At 47.1% G+C, this 21,026-nt stretch overlaps 1 pseudogene; it reads left to right on the top strand.

The window, feature by feature from the left end:
• The first annotated feature begins 307 nt into the window (after positions 1-307).
• On the top strand, positions 308-17,504 carry LOC131402342 (actin-like protein 9; annotated as a pseudogene).
• Positions 17,505-21,026: the final 3,522 nt, after the last annotated feature.

The raw sequence follows: 21,026 nt of genomic DNA, 5'->3' as shown, positions 1-21,026 counted from the left end.
TCCGAGGCGCGCTCCGGAGAGGCGCCCGCGGCAGAGCAGGCACTGGCGCAAGGTTGCTCCAGCCCGGGGCCGGCACGCGGGGCGCGGAGCCGTGAGCCCAGGCGGGCAAAGACCAAGGTCAGCGGCTTCCCGCCCCCAGGGGAACCTGAGTGACCGCCCCGGCCACCCGCCTCCCCACCCGGGAGGGCTCTTGGTCCACAGCTGGGGCTCCATTTTGGCGAGGGATCGCCTCCCCACCGCGCGACTCCCCGCCCACTCCCGGACCCCAGACTCACCCTCTCCGGGGTACAGGTGGCCCGCGGCGCCCATGGCTGGGGTCCCGACGGATCAGAGCGCGCGGCGCCGGCCCGCGAGGGTCGTGCTCCGAGGTGGCCGCCCGAGGGGCGCTGGGGGCGCGTCCTTTTCTTCCACGCCCGCGGCCCTCGGGTCGCAGCCCCCGCCCGGGAGGCTCCTTGAATCAGCCGCCGGAGGGGCGCGCGGCCTCGGCCGCTACAAATCCGGCGGCGCGGCTCGGCGGAGGCGGCCCCGACCCCGGGCTACTGATGCCGTAGAACCAACTGCTTCCTGCTGCCTGGAAGTGGGTTTTAGTGAGGCTGGCTGTGCGGTTCACCCTAATGAAGAACTTTCTAACAGTGAGATCCAAACAAAAACGGAATGGGCTGCCTTATTGGCAGCATTTTCCAAAGTCAGTCCATGATGTAAGGAAGTAAGATAAGTTAGTTCTGTGATTATAGAATTCAGAGTTCGAGAGGGAAAACAAGCATTGTTCACATAGTTTCAGAATAGTCTAATCAGAAATGTAATAGAGACACATGCATGATGCTTTGGGTACCCAGAGAATCAAACTCTGCCTGGGGTGGGGACAGGGAAGCCTTCATAGAGGAGGAGGCACTGGAACTGAGTTTTGAAGATCAAGTAGGAATTTTCCAGGCAGCTAGGGGAGGGAAAGTTGTTCCAAGCAGAAGAAATAGATCACATGAGCTGTATGGATTGGTGGTTAGGAGAGTGTACCCAGGAGCTTGGATCCCAGCTCAAATACTTTGTAGCAACATGACCTTGAGCAGCTACTCAACCTCAGTTTTTTCATCCATAAAATGGATGGTGATAATTTGGGTCACAGGCATTGTTGTAAAGATTATATCAAAGCATGAATGTTAAGAGCTTAGTACCTGCCACACAGCAAGTGCTCAATAAATTGTAAATACTACTAATTCTCTGGAAGGGGAAAGCATTAAAGAGTTCTGGCTGGATGATCTGCACTTAGCACAGTGCCAGGCACATAGGACATTCTTGTCAATGTCGACTCCTGTTATTATTATTCAACATCATGACCCCTTCCATGGTCAAGCCTGACCTTGTCCAGTTCATCCTCATGAGTGCTGGGGACATCACATTTTGTGATGTCCTTGTCCTTACTGGGTAGAAACCCACCTGCTCCTTCTCTGGCTTCTGAGATCCCTTAGCAGAGTCTTTAAAAATCCACTCATTCCCAACCCCACTGGCTTACAACAGGGTTTTTCCACCTTGGCATTATTTGTGGACAGATAACTCTCTGTTGTGGGGAGCTGTCCTGTGCACTGTATGAAGTTTAGCAGCACCCCTGGCCTCAACCTACTTGATGCCAGCAGCACTTCCCTCCCACCATCTAGTCAGGAAAACCAAAAATGGCTCCACACATGGCCAAATGTCCCCAGGAAGTAGAATGAGCCTGCTCACACCTTTCAGTCAACTTACAGCCAATCAATCCCCCCAGTCGCCAGTACCCCAGCTGGTAAAGAGCTTCTACTGCAGACTCCTGTCCAGGGCTATTTAAGTGTCCAAATGAACCTGGTCTTGCTCTGTGCACTCACACGTCCTCACCCTGAAAGGAGCTGACACCGACTGAGTGCTGACTGTGTAGCAGTCATCTGGCTGTTTTATGTGCTTAATGCTTTAATCCTCCAGTCCTGGAGATGGATGGTGGAGATGGTTGCACAACAATGCGAATACACTTAATGCCATGGACAGTGCACTCAGAAGTGGTTAAAATGGTAAATTGTGTTATGTATGTTTTATCACAATAAAAGAAAACAGTGCCTGTATGTATTGTTATTTATATGTGGTGTTTTTTTTTTTTTTGGATAAGATAGAGGTTGAGAGAAGCATAGAGACTTGTCCAGTATCACCCAGCAAGGAAGTAATAGAGCCAAGATTTGAACAAATAGGGATTTGATTTCAAAGTCCCTATTTTTATCTTGGCATTCTACACCCCGCCTCCAAAAAAAAAAAAAACACTAATATATATTTCAGGAGTTTTTACACACTCACACGCACACACTCTGTCCTGTGAGTCCTCAAACTCACCTTTCCTTCCAAGGTGCCCAGAGGGTCCCACTGTTCTTGATGCATCTTTTAAAAAATGCAAAGCCCTGGATATTTGGAATCTCTAACCAGCAGTTCCTCAGAGGCTAGCAATTCTGGTTGTGGTCCCCTAGTGTCATGAGCTTCTGTCAAACTCTTTCCCCCCCAAGACCTCTTTTGGAAAATATGTTTCCACCCACCCAACCTCCCCAACCCCTGCCCTGCCAGTCACACAGCCAGAGCTGGCAGAGTTAGCCATGACTCACTTGAATCCGGGCTGGCTTATCACACTGTGACTCCTAAATCAATACTTCTCATTTGGGTTGAAGAGAAGCCCCTTCAGCAACTTTCCAAGTGTGGTTTTACCTCTTTCTTTCCCCATTTTCATTAAGGATGCCAAAATTTGGGTCTGAGGACCCCTTTGTTGACACTGAGTGACCAGGGTGAAGACACCAGCATTATTTCCCTTCTTGTTGCCAGTAAAACTCTCACATCTCTCCAGGATGGCCAGGCATGAAATGGACCCTTGATCATCTTAATAATCAAATGACATTTTGCAGGACACTGTCATTTATATTATTTATTTAAGCCTCACAATCCATTAGCACAGCTTAAGAATCCACAGCAGAGCTCACTCAATAAACAGTTGTTGAATGAAGATATTCTGCAAGGGAAACACTATTTTGGTTGGAACTAATTTTAATGACAAATTGGCTGAGAGAGTAGATGTGACTTACCTAAAGTCACACAGCTACTAAGAGGGCAGACTAGGATTTGAATTCCTATTTGTCTGATTCCAAATCATAAGTTCTCTCAACACGGGATGTTGCTTCTTTCCTGGAGTTAATGCTCAGCTCTTCTGCCCAGGAGGCCAGAACTGAGAACTCCCCTAGGGGATCACAGTTGTGGATAGCCAGTCCTCAGAAGGTGAGCTGAAGGTGCCCCCAACCCATGATATAAAGTTTGTTCTGGTACCAGCCTCATGACCAAGGTCACGTGCCCATGCCTGGCTGCTTCCAACAGCTTTTATGGAAGGTCAGCATGGGTTGACCTTCAAGATGGATTGAACATCAACATAGATGACTTCCTGCTGTCTAGAGGCCTGGCCTTCTTGGGTTCACAGCGATGAAGACAGACAGGGAAAGAACAAGCACAACTCAGACTCAACTCAGCACGTTTGTGGGAAACAACATGAGCAGTTCTTTGGATTCATCCTGCCATGAATGTCTAGTCTCTCAATCATGCCTAGACGCCCAAGGTCTCCACAAGGCTGGGTTCCAAGGTGTTTCCCCCACTTACCATGGTCTGTGTGTGGAGTGAGGGACCTTTCTCAACACCCCATGAGCATGTCAACCCCCTCATTCCAAGACAGTCTCAGATAAAACCTCCCTGGATTCCAGCATCCTGGGCTTAACCAGTGCTGCCTCTGTCTGTGCAGAGATAGTTGTCATCGCCTGGGTATGGAAGCTCCAGGGAGAGCTGTTGCATCAGAAACCCCTCTGGGTCTACCTTTCTGCTGGAGAGAAAATTGGTTGCAATGGGAGCCTAGAGCCCTTTATGTTTGGATTGTCGCTGGAGGATCATGGAATAACATTTACTCATCTCACAACCACAGAAGGATGAGCAGCACTGATGTGGATAATTGAATGCGACAAACATCCAAGTCTTTTCGTTTAGATCCAATTAGGAAGAGGAGATGAGGGAATCCATTATTGCAAATGGACCCATGCTCTAAAACAAAACCAATTCTGATGTCCAGGAGACCTCTTCTGAGTTAAATAATGAGACAGTGATGGTGGTGGAACAGCTAGGAGGCAGCTTCACTGGCTTGAGACATTTCTTCCTCTTCCATTCTTGAGGAGCCTGCAAGTCTCAGGAGATGCAATGGTCAAGAGATAGATGACTCTAGTGCCCATGAACTTATTATGTGTCTACAACCAGAGCCAAAGGAAAGGGCAGAGACCAGAGAGCCAGGCTATCCTCAACAAAGTTGCCCTCTGCAGAAAGTCACAGGCAAGGCCAAAGCAGAGTGATTTACCCAGAGCTCTGCTCAAACCAAAGCTGAGTCAGACAGGTGGCAACAAGGTGTAACCAAGACAGAAGCAGGAACAAGTGACATATGCTAAGGACTTTATTTATAGTAGTAACTATTAGCAAATTCCTTGTACCATGCCACCACTCTCTACTCCCAAGTGCATGGCAGATGTTAGTCATTGATCTCATTGTTTTCTACCTCTGACCTTAGATGGAGCTTCCCAACCTAGCACACCATACAGCCAGAGCTTACAAATTGGATTTGACATTCATAATGAAATCTTCTTTCCAAGCAGATTCTAGACCAGGACTCAAAGAAGTTGGGATAGTCTGCATGGAGATAAAGAGCTTGTACCAGAAAGTTATTCCACACACTGCTTCCTTTGTTGAGAAAGTCTTGTTCTGGAAGAAATGTCAGTTGAACTAAAGGTTAGTGATGCTGTTGATTGACAGTCCATCCCAAAGTCATTTCCCCCTCAAGGGCCAATAAGAGCTCATGGACCACACTTTGCATAGCACTGCCATAGACCATGAGATCCTGGACAGGAAGTATCCTGCTATTATTCATTTCTGTGTAACTGCTACCCAAGGTACATGGACACTTCAATGTTTGTTGAACAGACAGGGATGGAACAGACAGGAGTTTGGAAAGAGAAATCAGGATATGGAGAATTGGGCAGGGGATCTTGGATCCTCAACACCTAGCATGCTGACTTGCATCAAAGATGGATGGATGGGTGGATGGGCAGGTGGGTGGATGGAAGGGTGTAGGAATGGAAAGAACAAGCCATGATTCAAGTTATTTGTGGCTGAGTCATGTTGTTCTAAGGAACAGATGAAGAAAAATAAAGATGAAAAAGAAATTGTTAGTAGTCTTGGTGTGTGCCTCAAATATTTGTCCTTGCATACCACCTTCATAATTTTGCCATTTCCATGTTCCATCCACACTAACGTTTTCTCAATACAGGTATCTCCTGCTTAATGTCAGTTGTCCACTCCTGAAAAGCAGATGCACACAAAACTGTCTATTGGAACCCTATATTCCATTATTTAAATGGGAAAAGTTGTATTTTACATCAACCCCAAACTCTCAACCAATCTCCTGAAATATAGCTAAAACCAGTGAAACGCTTACGTATCAGTAACAAGCTATCATGCTGGGATATGACATACTTAAAACATTGCTTCCTGTTGACTGAGAAATGAACAGAGCTATTAACAGTGTGAAGTCATATTTCTTTTCCATTGCTTCCTTTTCCAAGATTTTCTTCACTCTCTCAACTTTTGGGGAAATCATTGGACAACACTAACCTTTGCTTTTGTCAAAATGTAGACGGTCCTTGAGGAAACAAGTTCATGACAAGCACATAACAGCAGAGAATGACTCACATTGAGTGTGATGTTGTCATAACCTCTCGGCACCAGTAATACCTGAGACGCACACTCTCCTTTGTTACCACTTGGGACACTTTTTCTATACACTGTTTTGTTTAAAGTCTTGTACTTAGCTTGGTGTCAATGTCAACTTTTCCTCTGTAACTATGGGCCAGAAAACATTATATTGAGAGACAGACACATTTTATGAAGTTTGGGCATTAACAAGACATTTTTGCATTCTACTAGGAAAAGTTTAAACAGGGAGATAGTCTGTGTAATAGACCTGTGTTTTTCTTTAATCACTCACTTTTAGTTGTTTTTTTAGAATTTACTTAATTTCCTCTTTTATGCTGACAAGTCATCACCATTAGCCTTTGGAAAAGATAAGCGTAAAATGATGGAAATGGCTGAAAAAAATAACACCAAGTCTTTTCTCAGGGTTTCTAACTTTTTACATGAAAATTTTTAAACCTACAGAAAAGTGGAAGGAACAACCATGTACCCTTAACTAATTGTTACTCTTTTGCCACATGGCTTTCTCGCTTTACATACATATAAACACACGACCACACTCACTTTCACATAACATCAAATTCACAAATTCATGTGACGCGAAATACACCTAACATAAAATTAACCATTTTAAAGTGTATAATTCCATGGTATTTAGTATATTCACAAGGTTGTGCAATCATAACCTTTATCTAGTTCCCAAAATTTTCCATCACCCCAAAGAAGACTCTATATTTATTAAGTAGCTAACTCCCATTATCAATCCCCCGGCATCTGGCAGCCACCTATCTGCCGTCCGTACCCACAGATTTACCTATGGTGGATATTTCATATAAATAGAATCATACAGTATGTGACCTCTTTTGTCTGAATTCTTTTACTTATTATAATGTTTTAGAGGTTCATCCATGTTGTAGCATTGTTGTAGGCTGAGTTATATCTCTTCAAAATTCATATGTTGAAATTTTAACCCCACAGGAGCAGAGAACCCAGCTGTATTTACAGATAGAGTCATTAAAGAGGTAATTATGTGAAAATGAGGTCATTTGGATGGGATCTAATCCAATATGACTCATGACCTTATATGAAGAGAGCAGGGATAATGTAAGCAAAATGGTGGAATGGGAAGCCCCAGACTTCTTTCCCCAGCATGGACATACTGATTTAACAATACATAGATTATTTCCCTTTGTGAAATCCAGAGACCAGTTGAAAGGCTCCTGTACCTCAACTGAGCATGAGATCAGCTGCATTGAAGCCAGTAGGAAAATACACGACACCATCTCACCATAATTCCTCCCCCATCATAGCACCACACAATCCAGGAGGAAACCCCCAGCTCCCAGATTCTCCCTGAGAAAGGAAGGAAAGTGCTGTACCACACATCCCATATTCTAGCATTTTCAGGGGCTGCCTGAAGGACTGGTTTCTGTCTTGCCTGAGTCTGAGCACTGATGGGAAAGTGGCCCAGGTTGGGAGCCACTGAGAACAAAGGTGATGGTTTAGACTAGTGTGCACTCCCTGGCCATAGACCTTTCCCCATGTCAGCACAAGGCAAGTGAGCTAAAAACCCCCAGTCCTGGCTTCTCCTTGAGGAGGGAAAGAATTGGAGAATTTGTCCAACATTCCAGCCTTTCAGGGGGTTACCCAATGAACTCACATCTATATAAGAGATTCTTCTCTGAGAATCAACCAGTCCCAAAAAGAAAGAAAAAGCTACCACTACGGAATCCCCAAGGAAACAGCCCAGCCAGGTCACCCTAAATAGAAAACCAAGTAAACAGGCTAACACACGTGCATAGAGCTTCCCATCAACTCTTTTACCCAATTAACCAAAAACATGTCATACAAGGGACAGAGACCGAAACAGTCATTCTGAAAATAAAGGCACTTTGGAGGAAACAGACTTTGAGGGAAGAAGAAATTAAAAAGAAATTCTTAGTAATATTAGAAATATAACTGAATAGAACTCAGAGATATAACTACAAAGATAATAACCATGAAACAAAGGATTTTATCTTTACTTTAAATAACAAAAAAAATCTTTTAGAATGTTTTTAATGATAGGAGACATGAAAAACTCAATAGAAGTGTTGAAATATAAAATTTAGGAAGACATCACAAAAGAACAAAGAGAAAAATAGTAGAAAAATGATGAATAAGTCAAAGAATCATCACAGATGGCCCAACAAAGAAACAATAGGCATTTCAGATGTATGGAAATATGAGAAGAAAAAAACAGAAAAATTCAAAGAAATAATGCAAGAAAATTTTCCAGAATGGAAGTTGTGAATTTCAAGATTGAAAATTGCTCAGCAGAATAGACAAAAATAATATATCCTACAAGCTTCCAGAGAGATAAAACACGTTTCCTACAAAACTCAAAAATAAGAATGCCCTGGAACTTTTCAACAGGAACACAAAATACTAGAAGGCAATGGAGTGATCTCTTCAAAATGCTCAAGGAAAATTAATTCCAACCCAGGATTCTATAGCTGGTCAAATAACCATTTAAGTGTGAGAATAGAATAAAGACATCTTTTGGGCCGGCCCCATGGCTTAGTGGTTAAGTGCATGTGCTCCGCTACTGGCGGCCCAGGTTCGGATCTTGGACGTGCACCAACGCACTGCTTCTCCGGCCATGCTGAGGCCACGTCCCACATACAGCAACTAGAAGGATGTGCAACTATGACGTACAACTATCTTCTGGGGCTTTGGGGAAAAAAAAAAGGGAGGAGGATTGACAACAGATGTTAGCTCAGAGCCGGTCTTCCTCAGCAAAAAGAGGAGGATTAGCATGGATGTTAGCTCAAGGCTGATCTTCCTCACACACACACAAAAAAGAATAAAGACATCTTTAGACCTGATGGTATTTTCAAAAAGTGTGTCTCCATTGACTCTTTCTCAGGGAGCACGTGTGCCACCTCAATGGGGCATAAACCTAAAGAGAAAATACAGACTACAGGAAACAGAGGATTCAACTCAAAATGGCATCTCTAGGGTAATGGTGAAGGGGGGTCCTAGGATGGCAGCTGTCAGCTCGTTCAGCCTGAAGCAGTTCAGGAGGCTCCAGCAGAGGTTTCTTCAAGAAAACTAAACTGATAGAAAACTTCGTGTGTTTGAAAGTTTCGAGAGGAGATTTACATAAATGCAGAGAGTTTTGGGTTCCAAAACAAAAAGAAGACGACTCAGTCTCTCACCACCACTCCTGCCCGAAACTCACCTGCGGATACCAGCAGCACCTGCAGACACATTTGTGCGAGGACACTCACAGGGGTGGCACTGCTTCCATCATATCTGGAGAGCCTGCCTCAGCAAACACACACACTGCCGTGGACTTAAAGTAGAAAGATGATGTCAAATATCCACATACTTGGTCTACAGGCTGGAAAAACAGACCCTAGATTTGTACAGTGCTATGCATCCTGTTTGCACAAGACAAAGGCGAGAGACACATATCTTCTGTAGGTCCTTTCCCTACCTTGCTCTTAAGTCTGTGGATCCAGGGCCGTGAGCAGACCCAGTGAGAGATGCCCATCAGCTCTCCCCATCTCACAATGACTCCTGAGGACACCTCCCTGGGATGTGTCACGCCCTGGTTAGCCCACCAGCACCTTCACCCGAGCAGTGACGAGCTAACTGTCAAGGGATGGAGGTCCCAGGGGAAGCCTCTTCTGGCTTCCTCTTTCAACTGCAGAGAATATTAACAGCAGTGGGAGTCAGGTGCCCTACATCTAACGTTTGCCCCAGCAGAGCATGAGAAAACAATTATGTTCAGCTCTTAAGTGACCACAGGAATGGAGGAGGGAGTATTTGCATGGATGACTGAAAAGTGCCAGGCCATCGAATACCCTGGAGAGTTCTGAGTAAGAAGAATGGGAGAAGGAGTCTGTTTTATTTTATTTATTTTTAAGTGGTTATTTTTTTTATTTTATATTATTTTATGTTTTTGTTGAGGAAGATTCACCTTTAGCTAACAACTGTGCCAGTTTTCCTCTATTCTGTATGTGCGTCGCTGCCACAGCATGGCTGATGAGTGGTGTAGCTCCACACCCTGCAACTGAGACTCAACTGCTGAAGCAGAGCATGCTGAACTTAACCAGTAGGCTACAGGGCCAGCTCCCAAGGCATCTGTTTTAAAATGTAGGTTTATTATTATTCAGGTATGGTGAGGCCAACAGGTCAGGAGATGATTGCCATTGAAAAGACACCCTGTTTCTTACGGTTCCCAAGAGGAGGTGGCACACCATGCCATGGGGGTCACATGGGGAGGCACCAGGGTCAGTCAGGAGGCAGAGGGAGAGAGGGGAAAACGTGGGCAACAGCCTTTATTCTGGTTTCCATGGAAAAAATGGGTGAGGCAGGGTTAGCCGGCTTAGGATTGTCTAGTCTGAATAATTTTGGTGGGCTCTGGGGCACAGGGATGTCCCTAGTTGTCTGGCCCCTGGTCCCGGAGTGATCTAGTAAGTGGACAGTGGCCCTGAGTATAAGAGCTCCATGAAGGAGAGGGTTGGGGTGTGGGCTCTGCATTGGTTGGTTTGCACATGACAGGTGCACTCACAGGTGGTTGTTTGCTGTCTCTAGGAATTAGCTAGTCCTGGGAGGAGCAGTCTCTCCCCAAGCAAGTCCCCAAGATGTCAAAGCATCAAAAATACAGAATAAAAAGACACGATTAATGCAACATTCCTGTGTGTTCTCCAGGGTTTGTGGCAAGACTGCTCGAGTAATCAGTGGTTCTCAGCACGGAATACACAGTAGAGTGAGCTGGAAGTTTTTAAAAATGTGATGCTCAGGCCACACCCCAGGTCAAGTGAATCAGCATCGTTGGGGAATGGGGACCTCCAGACTAAAGAATGGATGGAGCTGCTCATTTCAGCAGAGCCAGAAGGAGGTGCAGTGTCCTGGAAAAACTGTGATTTCCCCATGTAAAAACACCCCAAATTCAGCAGCACGATCCTCTCAGGGGAGGATCCACAGAGGGCTTCCCATGTGTCCATCGTGTTATTGTTGCTTGTGTTGGGTGGTGGATACACACAGGCACTTGAGATTCTGTGTGTGTGTGTGTGTGTGTGTGTGTGTGTGTGTGTGTACAGTTGATCGTCATTACTAACAAAGACTATATCTGAGAATTCACCTACTTGCTAAAATTTATTTGCAATCCCCAAATCAATACTGGTGGGATCTCCTAGGCCATTCGCAGACATGCACAGAGCAGTGAAAAATTTGAGTCATCTGCACGCTCCTTCCCAGCTGATGTCAAGCAAGGCAAGGCTCTCCCTTCTAGTTTCAGCTCTCAGACCACAAACATGTCATCGTCATGGTCTATCTAGTGCCACGTGTGTCACGTTTTTATGCTTTTGTGCCTTCACTGTTTACATTGGCCCCCAGGCATAGTGCTGAGGTGCTGCTGTCTAGTGTTCTTAAGTGCAAGGGGGCTGTGACGTGACTTACAGAGAACATGCGTGTGTTAGATAAGTTTCGTTCAGGTATGAGTTGTAGCACTGTTGGCCGTGGGTTCAATGTTAATGGATCATTAATACAAATTAAATGGGGTGTTTTTAAACAGAAACACACACAACACAAAGCTATGTATGGATTAGTTGATCAAAATGCTGTAACTAGAGACTTGCAGGATCCTAATCCAGTGATTCCCAGTTTGGCCACATGCCCAGTTGGGTGAGCAGTGTGGGATAGGTTGCACAGAGACTGAAGAAAAGACCCAAAGATGGTGAGTGAGACACATGGGTTTATTGGGAATTACTTACAGGGAATGTCCAGCAGTGGCCGGCTGGACGGAAGTGTGCACCTGCCCCTGCCCCCGAGAGAAGCTTGCTTAAGCAGGCAGAGGAAGAAAGGCTGCGTGCTTGCCGAGGAGGACTGTCCATGTATGACCTGCATTCCAAGGACGAGAGCTCTCCCCAGAGGGCCTCCATGTTCCCTCAGACCATGACGGCCTTTGAGCTAACTGTCCCATGAGAAACAGCTGGGTCGGCCAAGCCCAGGATTGTGATCATCATGAGTGCTGGCATGTAGCCCAGACAAGGGGCCCCAAGGACGCATGGCTCATAAAGGGCACAATAGTTCCCCTACATTCCCCTAGAAGCAATAGTTCAGCGTTCATCGTGACTTTATAGAACACAACTACTGCAATAAATTAAGAGAATCAGCCATTGATCACTTAAGCATTCTTGCCTTAACCCCTGGAGAACAAACAGGGATGCTGTATTAATCTTGGCTTTTTAGTCTGCATTTTTTCCAGCTTTACTGAGATATAATTGACATAATATATGTGTAAGGTTAAGGTGTACAATGAGTTGATTTGATACACTTATATACAGCAAAGTGATTACCACCATCATGCAGCTAACAGCTCCTTCACATCACACATTTCTTTTTTGTGATGAGAATATTGAAGATCTACTCTCTTAGCAACTTCCAAATACACAATACAGTATTTTTGACTATAATCAGGATGCTGTGCTGAGATCCCCAGAACTCATTCATCTTCTAACTGGAAGTTTGTACCCCTTGACGAACATCTCCCCATTTCCCCCACCCCCCAGCCCCTGGTAACCACCATTCTACTCTCTGTTTCTGAGTTCAGCTATTTTAGATTCCACGTGTAAGTGAGGTCACACATGATTTGTCTTTGTCTGACTTATTTCATTAGTATAATGCCCTCAATGTTCATCCATGTTGTTGCAAATGGCAAGAGTTTCTTCCTTTTCATAGTAGAGTAATATTCCACTGCATATATATATATCACATCATCTTTACCCATTCATCCATTGACGGACACTTGGGTTGTTTCTGCACCTTGGCTATCCTGATTTATTCTGTATTTTTGATGCTTTGACTGTGTGTATGTGTGTAAGTTTTGTAAGCCTGAAATATTTTGTAATTTCAAATTTTGAAATCAAAAATGTATTTAGAAATAAAATAATGAAACCTTGTAGTTCCAGCTTTATTGTGAGTTTTCCTTTCATCTCCCAGATGAAACAAAACTACAAGGCTACAAATTTTTCAAAGTGGAGCAACAACAGCATCAGCCTCACCTGGAAGCTTGTTAGAAATGCAGATTCTCAGGCCCCACCCTGGACCTGCTGAATCAGAATCTTTGGACAGGACCAGAACTCTGTGTTTTAACAAGCCCTCCTGCAGATTCTCATACACCTTTAAGCAAGAGGACCCGCTGGTCTGAGAGAACTGCCTCACAAGCCAGACTCACTGTCCACGTTTCAGATGATCAGGGGGAATGAAGAATTTAAGAATTTTGAAGACCCAGATCTGTAGATCTCCAATTGCCGCACATTAAGTTCTTCTGGGAGCTTTTAAAAATCACTGATGCTTGCTCTCCATCTGCAGAGATTCCGATTCAATCGGTCTGGGGTGCAGCCAGGATCTGGGGATTTGTTTAAGTTCCCCTGGTGATTCTAATTTGCAACCAAGGGTGAGAACTCCTGACCAAGAGAACAAAGTGGCAGCAGGGGAAAGGAAGAGAAGCTGGTGGTCTTGGGCTCCCCCTGCCGGCGGGAAGCTGTACATGTCGGCTCCCAGCACCCTCAGGCGGGCGGATAGAAATGCCGGCCCACGTGGGCTTTGTAGGAGTTCGCTGCACATATCTGAAGTCTGGTTGATATGTGTCCACGAAATGCCCTTTCAATGGAAATGCCTATTTAAATCCATTTAATCCTATATAATTCCATTTCAAAGCTGTTGTTTGAATGTTTCCAGTTGTCATTTGCTCACACACACCCACATACAGAATACATTACCTGTAATTTACGTAACAAACCCTCATATAGCACTTACTATGTGCCATTCACGGACCTTAACCCTGCACAAATAACTCGTCCCTCCCCATACCTGCCCTTTGACGTCAGTACTATTATTACGTACAATTTGCTAATGGGAAGATGAGGCACAGAGAGAATAGTAGTTTGTCTCAGCCATGAAGTGGAGGGGCTGGGGTTTAAACCCAGCAGCTGGCTCCAGATCTGTGGTCTTAACAATATCACGGCATTGTTGCCTCTAATCATGACGGTCTCTGCCCTGTTTGCTGTGGTATCCCAGGATCTAGCATCTGTTATGTGCCAGACACAATATCCCCTCAGCGAGTCCCAACCTCCACTTCCACTGTTTGGGATGGATCTGAGACCTCACAGTTTCCTGGACCCAGTCACTGCAGTATCTCAGAGATCTGGGTTCAAACCCTGCTCCTGCACTGTTCCAGCTGTGTGACTTTGGGCAAGTCACTTCACCTCTCTGAGCCTCTATTTCCCCATCAGAAAAAGTGGCCATAGTACCCATTTTTAAGTCATCACAATGCCCCATTCCAAGCTGTCATCTAACACCCCTTTCACTTGCCATGAGGATTCTTTAAAGGGAAAAAAAACGTTTATTATTGTCTTAAGTGGCTGTAATGTAAATTCACCACAATACTCTTTCATGGGGTCAAGGGTCCATCCTGCAGATGTGCCGAACAAGGTGGAGAAATGGGAGACACCTCCCCGTCCACACACAGCTGTATCACTATCGGCACTAAAGGCTGGGCCCTCAACAGAGTCTGTTCAATTCTTAATGGAATAATCCATCTGAACTAAATGTGTCCTTTTAATGTGCTGATGCTCAAAGCTCTATTATAACCCCACACTCATTAGGATAGCTGTAACTTTTTTAAAAACCAGAAAATAACAAGTGTTGACAAGGATGTGGAGTCAGTGAAATCCTCTACAGGGCTAGTGGGAATGTAAAATGGTGTTGCAGCTATGAAAATAGTATGATGGTCCCCCCAAAATTAGAAACAGAACTACTATATGATCCAGCATTCCCACTTCTGTGTGTATACCCAAGAGAACTGAAAGCAAGGTCCCAAAGAGATATCTGTACACCCATGATCACAGCAGCATCACTCACAATAGCCCAGAGGTGGAGGCAACTCTAGTTTCCAGTGATGGAAGGACGGAGCAACACAATGTGGTATATACTTATAATGGAATAGTAATCAGCCTTAAAAAGGAAGGACATTCTGACACACGCTGCAACATGGATCAACCTTGAGGACATTATGCTCAGTGAAATAAGCCAGTCACAAAAAGACAAGTAAAGTGTGACTCACTTATAGGAGGTCCGTAGAGGAGTCAGACTCACAGAGACAGAAAGTAGGATGGTGGGGGCCAGGGGCTGAAGGAGCTGTTCTTTAATAGGTTTAGAGTTTCAGTTTTGTGAGATGAAAAGTTTTGGAGATTGGATGCACAACAATGTGAATGTACTTAACACCACTGGACTGTACACTTAAAATGGGTAAGATGGTAAATTTTATGTTATGTTTATTTTACCACAATTAGACTTTTCTTTAAAATTTTGTTAAAAGTTGTGATTTCAATAAACCCTCCAAAGGATAAAGAAAAAAAATCTGATTACATCATCACTATGGCTCTTTTTAAAAACATGAGGGGGACATCCTTCCAGCCAAAATGCTTATTCTTATTCTTTAACCAAAAACATTTGAAAACAGAACGGCTGCGCACCAAAGCGTTAATCAGGTCAGCTCTGAGCAGGGGCATCGGAAGGTCAGAGGCAGAATCCTACTTTTTTTTTTTTTTTTGAGAGGAAGATTAGCCATGAGCTAACATCCAATGCCACTCTTCCTCTTTCTGCTGAGGAAGATTGGCCCTGGGCTAACATCCGTGCCCAGCTTTCTCTATTTTATATGGGACGCGGCCACACCATGTCTTGACAAGTGGTGCATCAGTGCACACCTAGGATTGGCACCTGTGAACCCTGGGACCCCAAAACAGAGAGCCTGCACTTAACCACTACACCTCTGGGCCAGACCCTATTTTTTTTCCCTTACATAAGTTTTAAGTGGTGAGATTATGGGTGACTTCATTTTCTCATGCTGTGTTTTTCAGCCTGTTTTGAATTAAAAAGTAAAAATGACAACCAAGTTTGAATGTGATGGATAAGGCGCTGTTATTTAGTATATTTCTAAAGCCACACTAGCTGATCACCTTCTGATGAATATTCTAAGGATTAATATTTTAATATTCTAAGGAGGCATGTGGCCAGCTCTCCCATAGGACACTGTAAATAACTTCAAGACAAGGCACCAAGAGAAAGATTCCTGGGTCTTACTGGGTTCTGGATCAGGGAGCTGGGTCAGACATGCCTCCTCAGGAACTCTCTATCCTCCTCCTTCTCCAAATTTGGCACTTTCAGGGGAATCCAGAATAGATGAGTGTCCTGGGAGCTTTCTGGGACAGGGAGGGGCCCTATCCCCACCCCTTCATTGTGACGTCTTCTAAAGGGGGCAGAGGGCAGGGTGATGTCACAGACCACTGGCTGGCCCCTCTCCCTCTCTGCCTGTGCCTGCCGCAGGCCCGGCCTCACCTTTACCCCCCACACCTCTGCACCCCAGAGGAAAGGGGTCAGCTTTGCCAAGCAGGCCACCCGGCCACCTGCAGCCATAGTTGCAAATCACTCCACCCCATTGGAGCCCCAGTCCTCCCCAGAGACCCCCAGGTCTGGCCTGACACCCTGCTCAACGCCGGGAAACAAGGCCTGCAGCAGGACACCAGCCCCCAGCACGGTGGGCGACAGGTTGCCACCAAAGACCGGAGCGGTGCTCATCGACACGGGCACAGGCACCTGTCGGTGGGCTTGGTGGGGCAGGCGAGGCCCACTACACCGTGGCCACCATCGTGGGCTGCCAGCCGCAGAGGCCGGCCCCCACCGGGCAGCAGGCGCTGGAGACGTTCATCGGTGAGGCGGCGCACGCGCCTCGAGCTGACGCTGGTGCAGCCGGTGCGGAGCGGCATCGTGGTGGACTGGAGCGCGGCCCAGCTCATCTGGCGCCACCTGCTGGAGCACGACCTCCGCGTGGCCAGCCAGGACCACCCGCTGCTCTTCTCAGACCCGCCCTTCAGCCCCACCACCAACCACGAGAAGCTGGTGGAGGTGGCCTTCGAGTCGCTGCGCTCCCCCGCCATGTACGTGGCTTCCCAGTCTGTGCTGTCCGTCTACGTGCACGGGCGGGTCAGCGGGCTGGTGGTGGACACGGGCCACGGGGTCACCTCCACGGTGCGGGTCTTCCAGGGCTACAAGCTGCCCCACGCCACGGAGCGCCTGGACCTGGCGGGCACCCCCACCTGACGGCCTTCCTGGCGGAGATGCTGCTCGGCTCCGGCGTGCAGCTGGGCTAGCAGGACCTGGACACGGTGGAGGACATTAAGCATCGCTACTGCTACGTGGCGGCCCACTTGCTCCAGGAGCAGGCCCGGCCCGAGCAGGAAGACCGGCAGAGGCTGGAGCTGCCGGACGGGCGGACGTCACGCTGGGCAAGGAGCTGTTCCAGTGCCCGGAGCTGCTCTTCAGCCCGCCCGCGATCCCAGGGCTGTCGCCCGTGGGCCTCCCCACCATGGCCACACGGGGTTTTCTCAAGGTGCCCCTGGAGGTGCGGGCGGACGTGGCCCAGAACGTGCTGCTCTGCGGGGGCTCCTCGCTCTTCGCGGGGTTCGAGGGCCGCTTCCGCGCGGAGCTACCGCGCGGTCTGCCCTGCGAGGCCCGCGCGGTGGTGACGGCCCGGCCCAGCAGGAGCCTCTCGGTGTGGATCAGGGGCTCCGTCCTGGCCTCGCTGCGCGCCTTCCAGTCCTGCTTGGTCCTGCGGGAGGAGTACGAGGAGCAGGGCCCCCACATCGTGTACCGAAAGTGCTACTGACGCGGGGCAGGGGTGGGGAGTGTTGTGGGCAGTAAAGCTTCCGCTACCCAGCGGGCTCTGTCCTCCCTTCCCTCAGGGCCCGGCCGCGTCCACTCCTGGACCCACCCAGACTCGCCTTGCTCTGACCCCACACGCCCACCCCACCAAGATCTGCCTCCAAAGACATCCTTGGTTCTGCCCTCTCCTAACTCACCTCCCATGGTCCATCCCGTGAGAGACCCCAGTTCTGATTCCCTGAACCCACCTCCCCCAGGATCAAGGCCCGACACACCACCATGTCCTCACCCTGTCAAACCCGTCTCCATGATCTGTGTCCCCCAGGGCACTCTCAGGTTGGGGCCCCACCCAAGCCCAACCCCAAGACATCCCCAGATTCTAACCCCTAATCTCCCCTCCATCATCTATTTCTTTTGATATATAGTGCCCCAAGATTCCTCTGGGCTCTAAGCTCCCCAATTCACCCCCTTGCCATGTCCATCAAGGATCCTCAACCACCCCCATACCCTGTTCCTGCCCAAGGAACTGCACTGGGCACTCCAAACCCCCTCCCAGAATCTTTCCATGAGTGTTGCAATCCCTAGGTGCACCCTCATAGTCTGCCCCCAATTTCTAATCCCCCCAAACATAGTCCCGAGATCTATTTCCCAAGACATCCCCGGTTCTAAGCACCTCAAATCCACCCCCTCATTGGTTTTCTCTTGTCTATTTAACCAAAGTGCTCCTATACTCTGATAGTATGAGCACCCCTAAAATTCTCCCCACAAGTGCTGAAACCCCACATTCACCACAAAAATCCAAGTTCTGACCATCAGGGGTCTCCCCTATAATGGCCCACTAAAGGATCCCTCGTCCAAATCCCATGCCCCAAGTGCCCCTCCCCCAAACTCTGCCCTCCCCTCACAGTTTGCTCCCCTAGACTCTTTCCATCCAGGTGCTCCCACAACCGATCCCCCATTTGTACCCCCAAAGAACACCATGTTCTGAAACCCCAAACCCCCAGGATGATGCCACTGCTCTCAGCCCAGCCCCTTGTTCTGCATCCCTCCAAAAATACCCCTGCATGGTCTGTCTCTCAGTGTACATCCTGACCCCAGTCCTCAGCCCTGGAATCCTCCCAGGAAGGCTTTGGCCCCCAGGACCATCCCATGATGACCCCACTAATGCCCTAGGTCCCTCCCCTGTGTTCTGACCTCCCAACTCCCTCCCCAAATACAGTCTCCCACGGTCAACTCATGATGAACCCCCAGGACACCCCACCCTGGGGTTTTCAGACTCCCAGAAAAAAAAAAAAAAAGGATGTCAGAAGATATATGAAAAACCCAAAACAAGAACCCCCAAGAGGTTACAAAGTGATGAGGAGGAACTGCTTTTTCTTCTCACCAGGGGGCAGCGCGTCCAAGCTCAAGGGGCTGAGGGCTGCACCAAATTTAGAACCATGACGACTGCATCCCAGAGCTCAAAGGAGACCCACCCCGTACCACGGGGTCAGGGCGCTGCCAGCCACACACACACAGAAGGGATGTGGGACAAGCTGAGTCCCATATGCAACTGGAAGTGAGGAGGATGCACAAACCCCCACCACTCTTGGGCTGCTGACAAACCCAAAGGGCTCTCATTTAGACCAGACTAAGGTTTCCCCAGCCCCAAACCTTCCCTGGGACAGAAATTTCCCCTAGAACTCTCCAGAAATGTGCCCCACCCATTTGCACACTCTCAGGGGTGGGGAGCTCACTACCTCAAGTCTGTTGTTAGAAATCCCACCTCCTTCCAGGAGTTGTAGGTAAACCTCTGTACTCTCTGCTTGCCACTCCCCTACCCGGGGCACTGAGAGCACCAGAGAGGTCCCCCCACCCGCATTCACACACACCCCTGGAGTCTACTCTCTCCCAAGCCCACCGTCCCCAATTTCTTCCACTTCTGGTTTTAAGTCATTCACATATTCATTCCACAAACATGCACTGACCACCCACTATGTGCCCAGCTCTGGGCTGAAATCTAAGGAAACCACAGTGCATCACTTGGGATGTACCATGGAGGACAGGACATGCGAAAGATGTCTAATGTCACTGTCTTACTCTCAGACGACATTTGAGGGACAGCGATTGTGTCTCCTTTATTCACTGAGTTTACTAAGTGGGGAGCAGGTGTCTGGATAGGAATCGGGAAAATCCAGTCTCAGCCAACAGTTACAGTTAAATCAGTAAATCTAAAAAAGAAAAGTGAATGGGGTGGCTTTCCATCCATCAGCTGTATTACTCCCTATAAAGGGTCTCAAAAGCAATCTCTGTGCTTTTTTCCCCCCTCAGCCAAGAAAAGCATCCATGGAGCTCAAGTTTGAGGTGAAACCAGGCTCAGGGTCCACCTGTCCTCGTTGATCCGCGGATTTCTGTGTGAGGAGGTGAGTACTGTGTGGACCTGGTACCGACAGGTTCCATCAGCCTCCGCTGTGCAGAAGACCTGCCAGTGGGCTTTCCTGGGCTTGGGTTGTCACCACAAGGAGTCTGGAAGACTTTCGGGTTAAAAATGAAATTACTCAATTTTTCATAAAATACTCAAATGTTTAAAATCTAATTAGAATTCTTCTTTGCATTTGGTCCAAAACTAAGGTGATATAAAAAGATATACCTTACAAAGTCTTGCCCTCACCTTCTTTTCTTTCCATCCCATTCTCCTTCCTCTAGCCACCTATAGGTAATTACTTTTATTGGTTTATCATGCATTCTTAGCGTTCTGGATTTTCTTTAAGTAAATGCAAGCAAATATATTTTCATTTCCCCTTTTACTTATACAAAACATTGTAGTACTCTATGCATTTTACTCTGCCTTTTTCCCTTTAACATATACTGGAGATTTTTCTATTATTAGTGCATAGAGTACTTTGCTCTTTTTAGTGGTAAATAGTCTTAAAAACCAAGAGCTGGACACTAGGTATGCTCAGTGCCTCTGGAGTATCATTGCTTCTAAGACCTTTCAGTGGATATAGTAGTGTCAACTTAAAAAGCAAATTTGCCTGTTATTTCATCTGAAATTGAATTTATTTGGGAATAGCCAAAAGAACTGCAATTCAGGATATACATGCTATGGCAAACCACAGGCAAATCCAGAAAAGAAAGGAGGGGAGCTGCTTTTATAGAGAAGAGCAGGAGTAAGGAGGGGCTGTTCTAAAGGAAAATCCATTGGGAGAAAGTAAAGGTCAAGGCAGCAAAGGCTTCTCACTGGCTGAGCTGCGGCGTTTCTCGATGGCTGAGCTGCCACGTTTCTGGTTGGCTGAGCTGCGGCGTTTCTCGATGGCTGAGCTGCGACGTGTTTCGTTGGTTGAGCTGTGATGTTTCTCATTGGCTAGGATGTTGTCAGGTGGAAAAAAAAATCTTGCTTCAGTAATAAAGCAGTTTTACTTCGTGTCCAAGACACAAGTCTCTGTCACTTCCTGTTTGGTGTAATTGACAATATGTGAGAGGGTGTGAGAGCTCCCACTACAGGCCTTCCTGATTCCAATTTAGTTAAGGTTTCTTTTATCAATTTCTCCAGTAGAGAATACGTAATT

This window comes from Diceros bicornis, unplaced genomic scaffold (genome assembly GCF_020826845.1).
Source record: "Diceros bicornis minor isolate mBicDic1 unplaced genomic scaffold, mDicBic1.mat.cur d_74_multi, whole genome shotgun sequence".
Taxonomy (NCBI): Eukaryota; Metazoa; Chordata; class Mammalia; order Perissodactyla; family Rhinocerotidae; genus Diceros; species Diceros bicornis.
The sequence above is the reverse complement of the archived record's forward strand: the minus strand, read 5'-3'. Positions and strand labels throughout refer to the sequence as shown.